The sequence below is a fragment of the Phoxinus phoxinus genome (assembly GCF_949152265.1).
Source record: "Phoxinus phoxinus genome assembly, chromosome: 23".
NCBI lineage: Eukaryota > Metazoa > Chordata > Actinopteri > Cypriniformes > Leuciscidae > Phoxinus > Phoxinus phoxinus.
This window is the reverse complement of record NC_136898.1, coordinates 22,759,922-22,773,486: the sequence shown is the minus strand read 5'-3', so window position 1 is coordinate 22,773,486 and position 13,565 is coordinate 22,759,922. Positions and strand designations below refer to the sequence as shown.

The 13,565-nt window shown below is 40.6% G+C and overlaps 1 protein-coding gene across 1 annotated transcript in view; it reads right to left on the bottom strand.

Moving 5' to 3' along the window:
- The window catches only part of cntfr (ciliary neurotrophic factor receptor), a 187,600-nt gene extending 185,540 nt beyond the window's left edge, over nt 1–2,060 (bottom strand). The window contains exon 1 of the mRNA XM_079600814.1: nt 1,788–2,060. The gene's annotated coding sequence lies outside the window, so the exon portion shown is untranslated. The remainder of the gene's footprint in view (nt 1–1,787) is intronic.
- Between the last annotated feature and the right edge of the window lie 11,505 nt (nt 2,061–13,565).

The window sequence follows — 13,565 nt, the reverse complement described above, 5'->3', positions numbered from 1 at the left end:
CCACACGAGATCCCCGGACCAGCACGTGTTGCTCTTTTACTGTGTTGATGTGGATGGAGTCAAACTAAAACCAGGTGCCAAGCTATAGGCTGCTCAGATGACAGCGAGAGCCCCTTTAGTGAAGGCTTTACGAACTGAAACGCTGCACAGAGAAAGCAGAGACCCTCGTTTAAAAAGAAAAGTAGGTGTCCGGCAGCCATTCAGTCACCGCTTTCAATAAGGCATGAAACAGGGCGTCATTAAGGCAGTGTCAACCCTGCCGGAGTTAAGCTGACCCCCCTTTGAGCTAATGTGAGGAGGGCAGAGTCTTTAAAACCAAAGAGAAAGAGGTTTACCCCCGCAGCATGTTCCTGTGTTACAGATAAAGAGCTTTAGCCCACCAATAAATGGATGTCGCTTCCCAATAAGTCAAAACGAGCAGTAGATGTGCAGAATAAGGGTGAATCTCATGGAACCTGTCAAGAATGTGTCCAGGTCATATTTCAACGTCAGTAATAAGACATTCGATTTTGCTAATTTGATATGTATCTTTTGATTGTACAAATTTTTGCTTTGTGGCACTTTTTTTTTTCATTTATTTTTTTAAGTCGCTCATTACCATAATGCGAAATAAATTACATAAAAACGTACTATTTAAACCAATATGTAAAAATGTTTATACATTTGTTAATTTGTTGATATCTCTTGTACTTTATGTACTAGATTAAAAATGCATTACAAACTTTTTGTATATATGACTGTAGAGTCATCAAGGATTATATGATATATAGTGAGCGTTTGCTTATACTTACATGTGTGTATATATATATATATATATATATATATATAGCTATACATGTAAATCCAAAATAGATTCACAGACCTTCAAGCAAAACATTTCCACAATTGTAAATTTCAATTGTAAATTAAAATGTAAATAATGAACAAAAAAATTCATACAAATTAACTTAATTATTTTTAAAATGGATCTTCATTCAAAATATTTTTGTTGATTTTTAAAAAAAAACTAAATGTTACCCAGACAAGTTTCCATGAGATTTACCCATAACGAAAGTCCAAGAGACAGATGAAGAAAGTAAACCCAGGGAAACCAACAAGATCCAAACCCCAGCCAAAGAACAAAAAAGCGGCACCCAAGCAGGCGAAGGAGGAGGAGATGAGGAGATTTCCGCTAAAACTAATCAATCAGGTCCTGATAATGGCTTCCATGCAGGAGTGTTGACACTGGGTCAGCTCTTCCCTTGACCCGCGCCTTCAGGGCAGCGGCTACAGAAAAGGCACAGATAACAGAAGCCGGGGCTAATTGTCTGCCTAGTGTCAGGGCTTTTCAAAGCCTCTCCACTTTCACTCGGTCGCCCCGTCTTTCTCTCCCATTCCCTCCGTACCCTGATCCTCACCCCCGTCTCCCTCTCTGTCCGTGCACTTTGTTTGCCTCCTCTTCCCGGAGTGAGGCTGCATGAATCACATTTCTCGTATGGTGCGCGGCTGTCTAACACGCTCGCATCCTTCTAACACGTGCAGAGAGCCGGGGACGCTGAGGCTATACGAGAACACTGTGACACCAGGTTCAACCTCAAGCAAACAGGAAATAATCCATTAGGTGACATTTGCCAATCATTTGTTGATCCCAACCAGCTCCAAAATAGCTAACAAAACAATCTGTCCATCTTTGCATGTCTTTCTCGTCCTTCAAAGCACCAAATCAAATTGCACCGCATACAACAAAACAGTCCCATTAAAAAAATGACTGACAGTTTATAAAGAAGAGATACGATCAAGGTACTTACTTAAAAGCGTGCGCTTCCGTCTCTAGCCTTATCTTCCTCTGCTCCTTAATGTCTGTGTCTTGTCCTCTATAGCTGCACACAGATGTGAAAGTGTGCGTGCGTGCGTGTGTGTGTGTGTGTGTGTATCAGAGAAGCTCCAGTACAGAAAGTTGCTGTTCTGTAGGCAAAGGCGTGTAGTGTGTGTGTATGTGTGCGCGTCTCAAGCAAAGGCTCACACTGCACTGGCTGAAGGGAAACCAAAGCACTTTTAAACTCGCACTGGCTCCCCATGTGACCAGCTCACAGCAGCCAGTGAGGAATATATTAGTGTGGCTTCTTCTGTCCACATGCACCCCCTAGCCACTGTTGCAGGAAGTGTGCGCTGCCAGAGACACACACACACCCGCGCGCGCAATGACATATGCTTGCAATACCCAGGGCTCCATTAACAAAAACACAAATGCAACCACCCAAAGGGAATTTCTAGAAGCTCAGGAGACTTAATGTGGTTTTTGGTTATGCGTTATTTAATTGTTCACTTTACCTCAAAAGTTTTTGCCTACATTTTTTGTAGGAGACATAAAAATAGACAGAAATAAAGGAACAATTTGTTTATAAAGAGACTGAGCTCAGCTGTTGGGATCCTGCCTGAAACTGTTGAAGTCTCTTTTTTTTTTACAGGAGGGAAATCACCAAAAGTCTCAATTTGATCTTTCCTTAATCACATCATTGTCCAGGAGAAACTATTGAGATGCAAAAGAGGATAAGCCATATTTCCTTCCACTTGGCATTTACTAGGAACATTTAGGTTTGTGGTCATGGCATTTTAAAATGCAAAATACTTCCCGACTGACACCTCTCATCTGGGTTGTTTAAGATGAATTGCTTGTTGTATACATATAATTATAATAAATGTAAATGTTTATCAAGATAATGTTTTAAATGTTTGTAAAGGTCCCTTTCGGCCGTTTGATGGTTCTATCTTCAAACTAAAAAGCAAAGATGAAGCAAATAACAAAAAAACAAACACCAAATATAGCTAACAACGAACCCTAAACACAATTTAAAAAACACTGTACCCCAAACACAACAAACAAAGCGTGCTCAACATACAGAACACCAAACATAAATAACAACAAACCCCAAATTCAACATAACAAACACTGCACATGAAACACAACAAACAACACGCCAAATATAAACAACCATACCAGACATAACAAACAGACCACCCATATACCAAATAGTAAACAATATACAACAAAAATTAATGAATGAATGAATATTTCCACCAATCACAATCATTAGCCTCTGAACCGTTTACCTCACTGGCGTGTCCTCTCGCGTGTTTTTTTTTTATTTGTATTCCTTTAAACCACATTTGAACTACAGCTCATCACCAGTTTATGCTCCCCTCCTCTCTCTCTCTCTCTCTCTCTCTCTCTCTCCTGGGCTCTTGTTTCTATGCAAATGCGCCTCCTGAAACAATGGTGAGAATCTTAGCCGGATAAACACACGGCGTGCATTTACAAATCAATACTCAGAGCTCAGCAGGGCTGTGCATTAAACATGAGCTGCTCCACAGAAAAGCAAAGTCACTACTAGCCCTCCTGTCAGTCTGCTCACCATTCAGTCAGTGGGGGAGACTACCCACAATGCACTGCGGGATTATTCCGTCACAGTGTAAAGTTAGAAGATGAGCTGAAGTCTATAGTGATACTGTTAAGTGATAACAGGAATTACTGTTATTTTGGTTCAGAGGCCAAACCGGTTTTAGGTTCAGCAGCTCAAATACTGAAATACCATAAAATGATAGAAATTGGGGTTCAGTTACATTATATTTAATGTCAACAATGTGTCCCAATTTGCATACTTATGCACTACTCTGTGATGTTTTTAAGTATACATAGTGTCCACATAATTCCAAAAAGAAAAAGTGCACTTTAAATTAAAGGAAAAAACGAAGTGTGGAATGTTGGACACTTCATGCGCTCAACTGTCGCAGCTTTAATTACGTAGCGGAGGGGGAGGGGCATCAGACTCCGATGTTGAGTGACAAAATAACCTTATAAAATCCATACACTACACAGATGAGTACATATTGCATAGTGTGACATTTGGGACGCAGCTTAATTAATGAACATTTTATGATGCTTAAAGGCACACTATGCAGTTTCCGTTTTTGTCAAACAGCGACCCCTCGAGTCGCTGTGGAGTACTTGTATTTAACGTTACTGTCGTAAATACCACTCACGTAGAGCCGTCTCTGCACTCACAGCCTGATCCCCTTCCCCCTGTATACCGGTATCTGTTCAGTAGGATGGAAGCGTCGGACATCGAACACAGACAGACTCTCGCCAACGAGTGAAAGCCTAACCGAGTGGGACTCTTGTCTGGTTCCTCACGCGGTCAGTTTCTCGTTTCCTTTTCCTTGACTCTTCCGACCACGCTTTCTTCATTTTCTTTGTCGACTCTGCCATGATTCACGTCTGAAATGCATGCTAGTGTGTTCCATAGAGGCTGCTTCAAATGTTGTTGATGTATGTGACGTTGTGCCGTAAAGCAAGTCTTGACTCCCGCGAGATTTGGCGGGGCGCCACCTCTCAAACCTGCATCTCAAACACTTCATGGATGGATGGATACATGGATAGATATGGGAAATTCAACATTTCATGGACGGATGGAGGGATGGATATGGAAAATTCAACATTTCATGGATGGATGGATATGGAAAATGTAACATTTCATGGATGGATGGATGGATGGATGGATGGATGGATGGATGGATGGATGGATGGATGGATGGATGGATGGATGGATGGATGGATGGATGGATGGATGGATAGATAGATAGATAGATATGGATAATTCAACATTTCATGGATGGATGGATAGACAGATATGGACAATTCAACATTCCCTGGATGGATGTATGGATAGACAGATAGATATGGAAAATTCAACATTTGATGGATGGATGGATGGATAGACAGATATATTTGGAAAATTCAACTTTTGATGGATGGATGGATGGATAGATAGATATATTTGGAAAATTCAACATTTCCTGGATGGATGTCTGGATACACAGATATATTTGGAAAATTCAACATTTGATGGATGGGTGGTTGGATAGATAGAAATGGAAAATTCAACATTTCATGGATGGATGGATGGAAATAAAGTGTTACCAATATACTTGGTTTCTGACTTTAATGGTACAGAGTTAAAGGCATTCTTGCGGATTAGTTGTGAATCCTTGTTGTGTGTTAATGTTTGTGAGTTCTCAGCCAGTGTCAAAACTGCACAAGCGCTTCATGAATGCTTCAGGTTATTTGCTTCGCCCAGCCTCAGTTCTCTACTTTCAGGATATGCTAATTATAACAAGTTTGGTGAGAAATTACAAAAGAATGAGAGATTGTAATAATCATACTAGTTTATTTTTTGTTCAGTTAATGTTGGTGAACTTCCCTGGAGGTAATTACACCGCTTTCAATTACACTGTACATCCAGGTGAGGGTTTGTTCTAAACCTCTAACCCGAAGTATTAACTTACTGCAGTTAGTTCAGCCCAAATCATTTAACATGCAAATTTCATTCAAACTTTGATTCATCGATAATTTCAGCCTTTTTACATTGACTTACAATGACTGAATGTTTCCCCATTAAAATGTAACCGACAGTAATGGAACCATTGTAATATTTGCAGACAGAATTTCAAATGTACTCTCATAAAACCTCTCAGTGGAACACTGAACACAGGAAGTAACTGGACGTGGATGTTCTAACCTTCCCCACTTGTGTGTCTGAGCTCGTTTGATTAGTGCTATTTTTATGCATGTCTCATCATAGCATATTGTATTTACGATATGAAAATGCTAATATTAGCGAGGAATCCTGTAGAGACTTGCCTCAGGTTCATGGACACCGAGTGGACTGAAAGCTGTCTGAAGCTGTTTGTTACTTACAAGAACTTCAGAGAGGAGTGAGATCACAGGCAGATATATTCCCTGAGGCGTGTTTCAGACGCCCGGAATGGTCAGCGAATATGGGGATGTGTGTTTGCACAACAGACGACTACTCTTAAGGAAACCTAAAATTAAAAAAGGCCTTAATTACTTCTTAACACCACCAAAGTTAAATGCTCAGGGCTAAAAGAGAATATGGTTTTGCTCAGATATATAGTACAGTGGCCCCAAAGCGTACAGTATTTTGGACACTTAAGATACAATTAAAATTTTAACAAAATACCAAAACAAGTGGCATTTATAGTGGCAATTTAGTTCAAGCACAATTTTCAATAATAAAAAAAAAAAAATCATAAAATGAAATTAGTTTGGTTCCAAAATAAAAAACATTAAAAAATGAAGAGTAGTCTTTGTAAACTTTGTGGAGCTTTTGCCTCAAGAAACTCATAATTACGGCTTATTACTAGTTAGTAAGGTAGTAGTTTAGGAATTGGGTAGGATTAGGGATTTAGAATATGGTCATGCAGAATAAGGCATTAATATGTGCTTTATAAGTCTATTAAACACCCAATATCCTAGTCAGAGGCAAACCATCAGGGCTCTCTAGGCTCTCAGAGATACCTAAACTATTGTAAAATAATATTTACAAACTTTTAAATAATAGTTTGAAAAGGAAAAACTTTTTTAATAAAGTAATCAGTTCTAATGGAATTTATAATTTGACATCTAAATCTTTTTGAGTAAATAAACTCTTCAAATCTGCCATTCCAGTTTGTGTTGTGTAGACGTTTGTTTTCTCCATATAAGGATTTTTCCGCTTAATGCTTTCAGCTCTGTGATTGGTAATGATGATTTGCGTTTTATTACTTTTTGTTTCATTTTGGTGATAACTCTCACGCTCACTCTGATGTATGCTTGTGGTATTTCTTGTCAAAGGTAACATGCAGTATTATAGAAGAGTACACGGTAAGCTAGGCTGATTTTAGGCTGAGTTTACGACCAGGGAAGGGGGTGAAAGGGCCAGGATTCAAAAGTCACGGTTTGCTACTGATCTTAGTAATATGCATGCTAATAAGGATCTAGATAATAGTGAAAAAAGTTTCACCGTTTATTGTTTATATAATGAACTACAGTGGTTGTTATTGTCGCACTCGTGGAAGTCCAAAGCACGACATTACAAGATAAAAAGATAATAATTCATGTTTAATAGTAAAAATTCAAAGAACAAACTTAGATAAAGGCAGGTAGGCAAGTAGTACGACCACGTAACATGGATGATACCGGACAAATGAAGATTCAAACACAGGAACTTAAATACGCAGGATAACGAGGTGAACTCAGCTGAACAGGATAATACAATTAAATCAGAAACCATAGCAACAGATCAGACATGCAGACAGGAGATGAACACAAGGACAGAAAACCAAACTAAACTGAATATAATTGTGACAGTACACTAGTGATGGCAATTTCAAAACACTGCTTCATGAAGCTTCGAAACCTTTACGAATCAATGATTCGGAGTGTGTATTAAACTGCCAGAGTCACGTGATTTTAGTAAACAAGGCTTTATTACGTCATAACTGTTTCAAAACAATCAATGGTTCAACTCATGAATCATGAGGAGTCACTGTTTTACTTGATATCTGATCAGTTTTATACATTTGTAGACATTTTAATTAGACATTATTATAATTAAAATGAATAATGGTAGTTAATATTGGCCTGTTTAGCTGAGCCATTCATAGAACAAACAAAACAAACCCTGACATTTTGATAAAAGAACATATATACACTTGATAATCTTAAATGATTAGATCATTGATTTTACTTTTAATAAAACAATATTGCAATAGACTTATAAAGGTGTTTTATGCATGTTTGGCGTGGGTTTTTGTTGCATTTACACCGTGGAGATGGTGTCGGATTGTTCCGAAGCCTCGAGAACATATGGCACATTTGCTTCAACTGTTCCACGAAGCCTCAATCTGCCCACCACTACGGTACGCCGCCTCCAAAAAGGCAGAAAGTTCACTGATGGGAGGAGTTTTAGGTTGAGGACGATTGGTGATGGGGAGTATCGAACAGAGATCCCGTGAAGGTGATGGGAGAAACCAGGGAGGTGCTGATGGTGTGAGGGGACAAGGAGATTCCCTGATGCTGCCCCATGGCGGCGTTGCAAGAAGTAGGAGCCATGGTGGTGGTGTCAACATCGACATGGAGATGAGCGACGGTGACGGAGCCGATGGAGATGGAGCCCTAGGCGTAGATGGAGAACAGCTGGGACCGGACAACATGGCAGGCTTCGGGGTCTGTGACGGAGCCTCAGCGACCACCCCCTGAGCTGGAAGTGGGGTACCTGAGGGTTAAAGGTTAAATCAGAGCGACTGAGGGCTGTGGTGGAGTCTGAGCCAGACAGAGCCGTAGGGGTGGAGGTGCGGAGCAAAGCAGACCAAGTCCGTGGCGATGGAATGGCGACATTGGACCCAGGCGGAGCTGATGTTCTGAGGGAGCTCGGTGAAGCCGAAAGCCCGATGGTGCCTGGTGGAGCAGAGGGAGGGAGGAGCGGAGGTGTCAGGGCGACGGGTCGAGGTGGAGTGATGGGATCAGCGGCCGTAGGTGGAGCCAGGGGATTCCACACCGCAGAGAGGATGCGGAGGATGAACAGAGGGACTGACGGGAGACATTTGAGACTGGGTTGAACTTGGAAGAGGAGGTGGGAGAGGGAGGCAGGGCGGGACAGGTGAAACTGATAATGAGATGGGTGACATTAACGGAGGCAGAGAATCATCCTCTTTGAGTTCCGGAAAATCGTCTATGGAAGTCAGCCTGGTTTCACTTACTGCGGCGAGGGACTGGGCAGGCAACTCCTCCATCCCCTCATTCCACCAACGCTCCCTTGACTAAGGCCGGGGACACACTGGCTGCATGGCGTGAGCGTGTCAGCTGCGTGGCGTGTCCGTTTTTATTAGAATATTGCACCTGTCAATACAGAACGAAATATTCTGTAGCCTATTTTGACGTCAATACTACAGATGTTGTCTTTGCTGTATCAGTATAGGCTATATATTTATGTTTAACATGAAGTATAGGCCTTCCACAACTCTCTCTCCATATGTCGAACAAGGGTGATCCAAATCACGTGACTTTTTTTAGCAGCAGCAGCGCCGCGTCAGACACGTTTCTGGTATGCAAGACATAGAAAACGCCACGCAACCATCACGCAGCTGACACGCAACAGAAATGCCACGTTCACGCCACGCAGCCAGTGTGTCGCCGGCCTAACTCTGGCCGGCTCTGCAGGTCAGACTCACGAGGCTCGGGCACTCTGTCTGCAGTGGTCACTGACTGTCTCTCCGTGCAGAGAATGGTGAGCTGTGGGCTTGGCTCAGGCTCTGTAGTGGCTGAAAGTGATGGAATCAGTCCAGGGTAAGCACACTGCAGACACCTGAGGATGGCCTCCCTTTATGTTCCCTCACTCAGATCTTGTCCAGCGGCGAATAATAGTTTGCTCCCACCCAGTACAAGCTTTTGATGGTCCCATCATCAAAAGAGGTACACTGGGCGATTTGGCACTCCAGCAGTTGAAGTCCTTCACTGGCAAGGGCAATGAATTTATAATCCATATTTTATTGATTGGTCCGGTATTCTGTCACACTCATAGGAGTCCAAAGCACGACGATAAAGATCAAGATACTAATTAGTCTTTAATAGTAAAGATTCAGAGAACAAACTCAAAGTAGGCAATGTAGTACAACCACATAACACTGCCAATACCAGACAAATGAAGATTCAAACACAGGAACTTAAATACACAGGTTAACGAGGTGAACTACACTGAACCGGATAATACAATTAAATCAGAAACCATGGCAACATATCAGACATGCAGACAGGAGATGAACACAAGGACAGAAAACCAAACTAAACTGAGGGTCCTTTCACACTGGCAGTTTAGTTCAGAACGATCCACGGTTCACATGAAAAACATAATGTGAACGCTGTCATGCGGACCCGAGACTACCTGGAGGAGGTGCTCTGAGTTCGTTTGCTCCGGGTGAGTTCGGTTGTAAAAGCAACACGGACTCGGATGCGCGCTTGTTCAGGAAGTAAAGTGACCTGCCATTTTAGCTGATTGTTATGTATTTAGTTAAATAAAACGCATGTAAGGGATGATAATGTTGATGATTTACCTTGGATAAGACGAGCGAGAGTGAGCCTGCAGTGTATTCGCGCATAGCGCGTGGAATCAGGGCAACAAATATGGAAATCCACTGTCTCCTCAAAAGAGTTTGCAAGCAGCAGAAGCCCACCTTATGCGACACACACACACACACACAGTAAACCTGTGTTGTTTACTCAGCTGCGCATAATAGCACCGAATTAATAAAAAACACAATATATTGACCCACGTTCTGTTTTCTATCATACGCCGTGCACGTTTGCGATGGCGTAATATTCACGCAAACGCACCGGGGTTCGATAGAATCAAGTTGAGTGTGAAACCAGACCAACGCTGTGGGGCTCACCGGGAACAATCGCGCTCGGACCGCAGCAAACAAGCCCAGTGTGAAAGCCCCCTGAATATAATAGTGACAGTTATATTCTGCCAAGACACATGTGTGAACTTGAAGGGAACTGACTTCATACATTCACAAAATAGTGTCTAAAAGAGTTAGTACTTATCAAAGTTTGAGCATTATTTGTTTGCAAATGTCTCTTGGTTTGATATTTATATATAATGTAATGATATTTAAAGGGATATGCTTCACCTAAAAATATAAACACACAGAGTGCATCACATATATTAAACACCATACAAAAGCTTGTGAGTGAGTCACACGCTAGAATGAACCAGAGCTTCCATGTTTACCTTATCTAATGTTCTGTATGTGTCAATCATTGTTTGAATGTAAAGCCTAAATCATATTTGTTCATCATATAAAGCAATTTAATCTCTTCACAATCCAAACAGAAATGTAGTTTTTTGGGGTGAACACTTTTGGGACTAGTTTCCTGGCATGGTTGGGATTAAAGTCGGCATGAAATGGAATCTGTTTTCTAAATGGCTGTTAGATAATGTATTGTAAACAATTAATCTGTGGATTGTCATGTTGTGATTCAGGCTTAAAATGAAGACAGACAGATCCAGTTCAGAAAATGTAAAATTTAATTTCAATACCTCAGACAGGCAATGGCAAACACAACTAAACATAACGGTGATCCGACAGGGTGTGAATGAACGAGTTATAAGGCAATCACAAACAAGATAATACAGGTGAAACTCGAAAAATTTGAGTATCGTGCATAAGTTAATTTATTTCAGTAATTAAACTTAAAAGGTGAAACTAATATATTATATAGACTCATTACATGCAAAGTGAGATATTTCAAGCCTTTATTTGTTATAATTTTGATGATTATGGCTTACAGCTTATGAAAACCCCAAATTCAAAATTAGAATATTGTGAAAAGGCTTGAAATATCTCACTTTGCATGTAATGAGTCTATATAATTAGTTTCACCTTTTAAGTTGAATTACTGAAAAAAAAAACTTTTGCATGATATTCTAATGTCTCGAGTTTCACCTGTAAATCTAGATGAACTCATATTGACGGTGACCATAGTAACGGATAACACAAGGAAAAACTGAAGAAATGCAAACGAAAAGTCCATGAACTAAACAGATTATAATTGTGATATGGATATATTTGTTTTTTAATTGCATGAAATGGAAGTTGTGATAGTCTTTTCTTCTCTATATTATGACGTATATCAGAGTGAAACTGCTTCTTAAACAATAATAAATGTACGGCGGGATTAAATTTTTGTCCGTGGGGAATTGATTGGATAGTTGTGGTTTGCTATTGGTGGATCTCATGTGAGTGACAGGTTATTGTCCCGCCCTCACACCGGTAAACACATCATCAAAGAAGAGATTCTGCAAGAGGGAGGTGGATTATGGGGACGGGACATGAATTAAAAGATAATAATAATAATCATGTGCAAGGATAAATCATTTATAATAATTACTGCAATATTCCATAAAAAATAACTACTAGCAATTTGAATTTCATGGTGACTTTAATTTGACCTCGAATTGTTTAATCAAAATGTAATAACTGGATCGTCCAGTAAAAGCGTCAGACTTCTCTCTGGTTACGTATGCTAGACATCTCCAGTCATTTAGCCTGCCTCTGGATCCGATTTTCCCAATGATGTCACGTGATCTTTAACTATTGTGATTTAAGACCGAATTAAGCGTTGTCATCGACATTTACTTTATTCTAAACCAACACCGCCAACACTGAATGAACTGACACTTCACTAAAGAACATCGCAACTAAACTTTCTGACGAAACCGTCATTTTGACACTTTGTCACTTTATACTATGCGCTGTCTGTCAAACCTCGTGTCAATTTCAAGGTGAACGCTTTGAACTTTTCCGTAAAAAAGCTTGTGTAATCGCACAGGGCACATCACACCACATTTCTGTTCATGTTGTCGGCTTGTTATGACAAGAGCATCATTCAGCAAACACACTTGGCCGTTATCCACAACTTTGATAGGGTGCACCTTTAAACTCTCACTGGTGTTTCAGCACTGTTGCATCATCACAAATCTTCACCACGAGGGAAAAAAAAATAAAAAATCCATGTAGTTCAGGAACTTTGAAGACCGGCATGTTAAGAGAACGTCCACTGAGAAGTGTTTGTCTACTTCAGGGATCCCAAAGTCTAACCTGAGGGCCATTAGACGGGTGGTGTACTTCATCAATTCTCGTCGAATGGATTCCGCAGCCATGCATTTTGAAAGTAAACAGTTATCAATGCATGACAGCCCTTTTCAGAGTTTCGTAACGGCTCATACTCCTGCTCTGCATGTTCAGTGATCTACTGATGCCTGAGATTGTATTCCTCGAGAACTGCAGGATACAGGATATTGCAGAGCAGATCATTTGCACAAGTCAACAAGGCGACAGAGATCACAATCTGTATCTGACCCAATTCTACACAGAATATTCTGCTTTAAAGCACAATGGAAGAGGTCAGACATCTCATACAGTTAGATATCCTCAGCAACAACAACGGAGAAGAGAAGAGAAGAGCACACTGTACCATCCATCAACATAAAATACAAGCTTTTAAATCATGACAAATGCAAATGATCATGGTTTTGCTGTAGTAACAGTAACTGGTTTTATGACAGAAATGTTATAGTTTATTTTTTACATGGCTCTCTGGAATACTTAACCCCGATTGGTTCAATGGTGACATTCCCACTCATCTGAATCTTTCATTCCACACCACCGACACACACTTTCTTACAAACGCAACCGGCGGTATCTTGTCTCACTGGTCGTTTGGAGTGAAATTATTTTGGATTTGGTTACCATTGACTTAAAACACTGAGCCAATTGTCAAAGCATATTATTTTATGTTCCACAGAAGAACCCTTTAACAAAAGTTGATCTTATTTAAAGGGTGTTTACACGACAAGGATATGCTTAAAACGAAGAAGTTTTTCCTTTGAGTTTTCCGCGTCCAGACGACACCATTGTCAAAACGATCCCCTTCACATGGATCCGTGAAAACGAATAAAAAACCCTGTATTCTGCTGCCAGGCCATTAGATGGCGATGAAACACTATAGACTGAACACATAATACACATGTGCATGTGCATGACGTCATCATCTTCAGAGATTCACGTTTTTGTGGTTTACACGGAGACCGTTTTCAAAAACTTGCACTTTGAAACCCGTTTTCAAAACCTTGCGTTTTCAGGCACCCAAAACGCTGTTGTCCTGTAAACGAACGGCCAAAATGCAT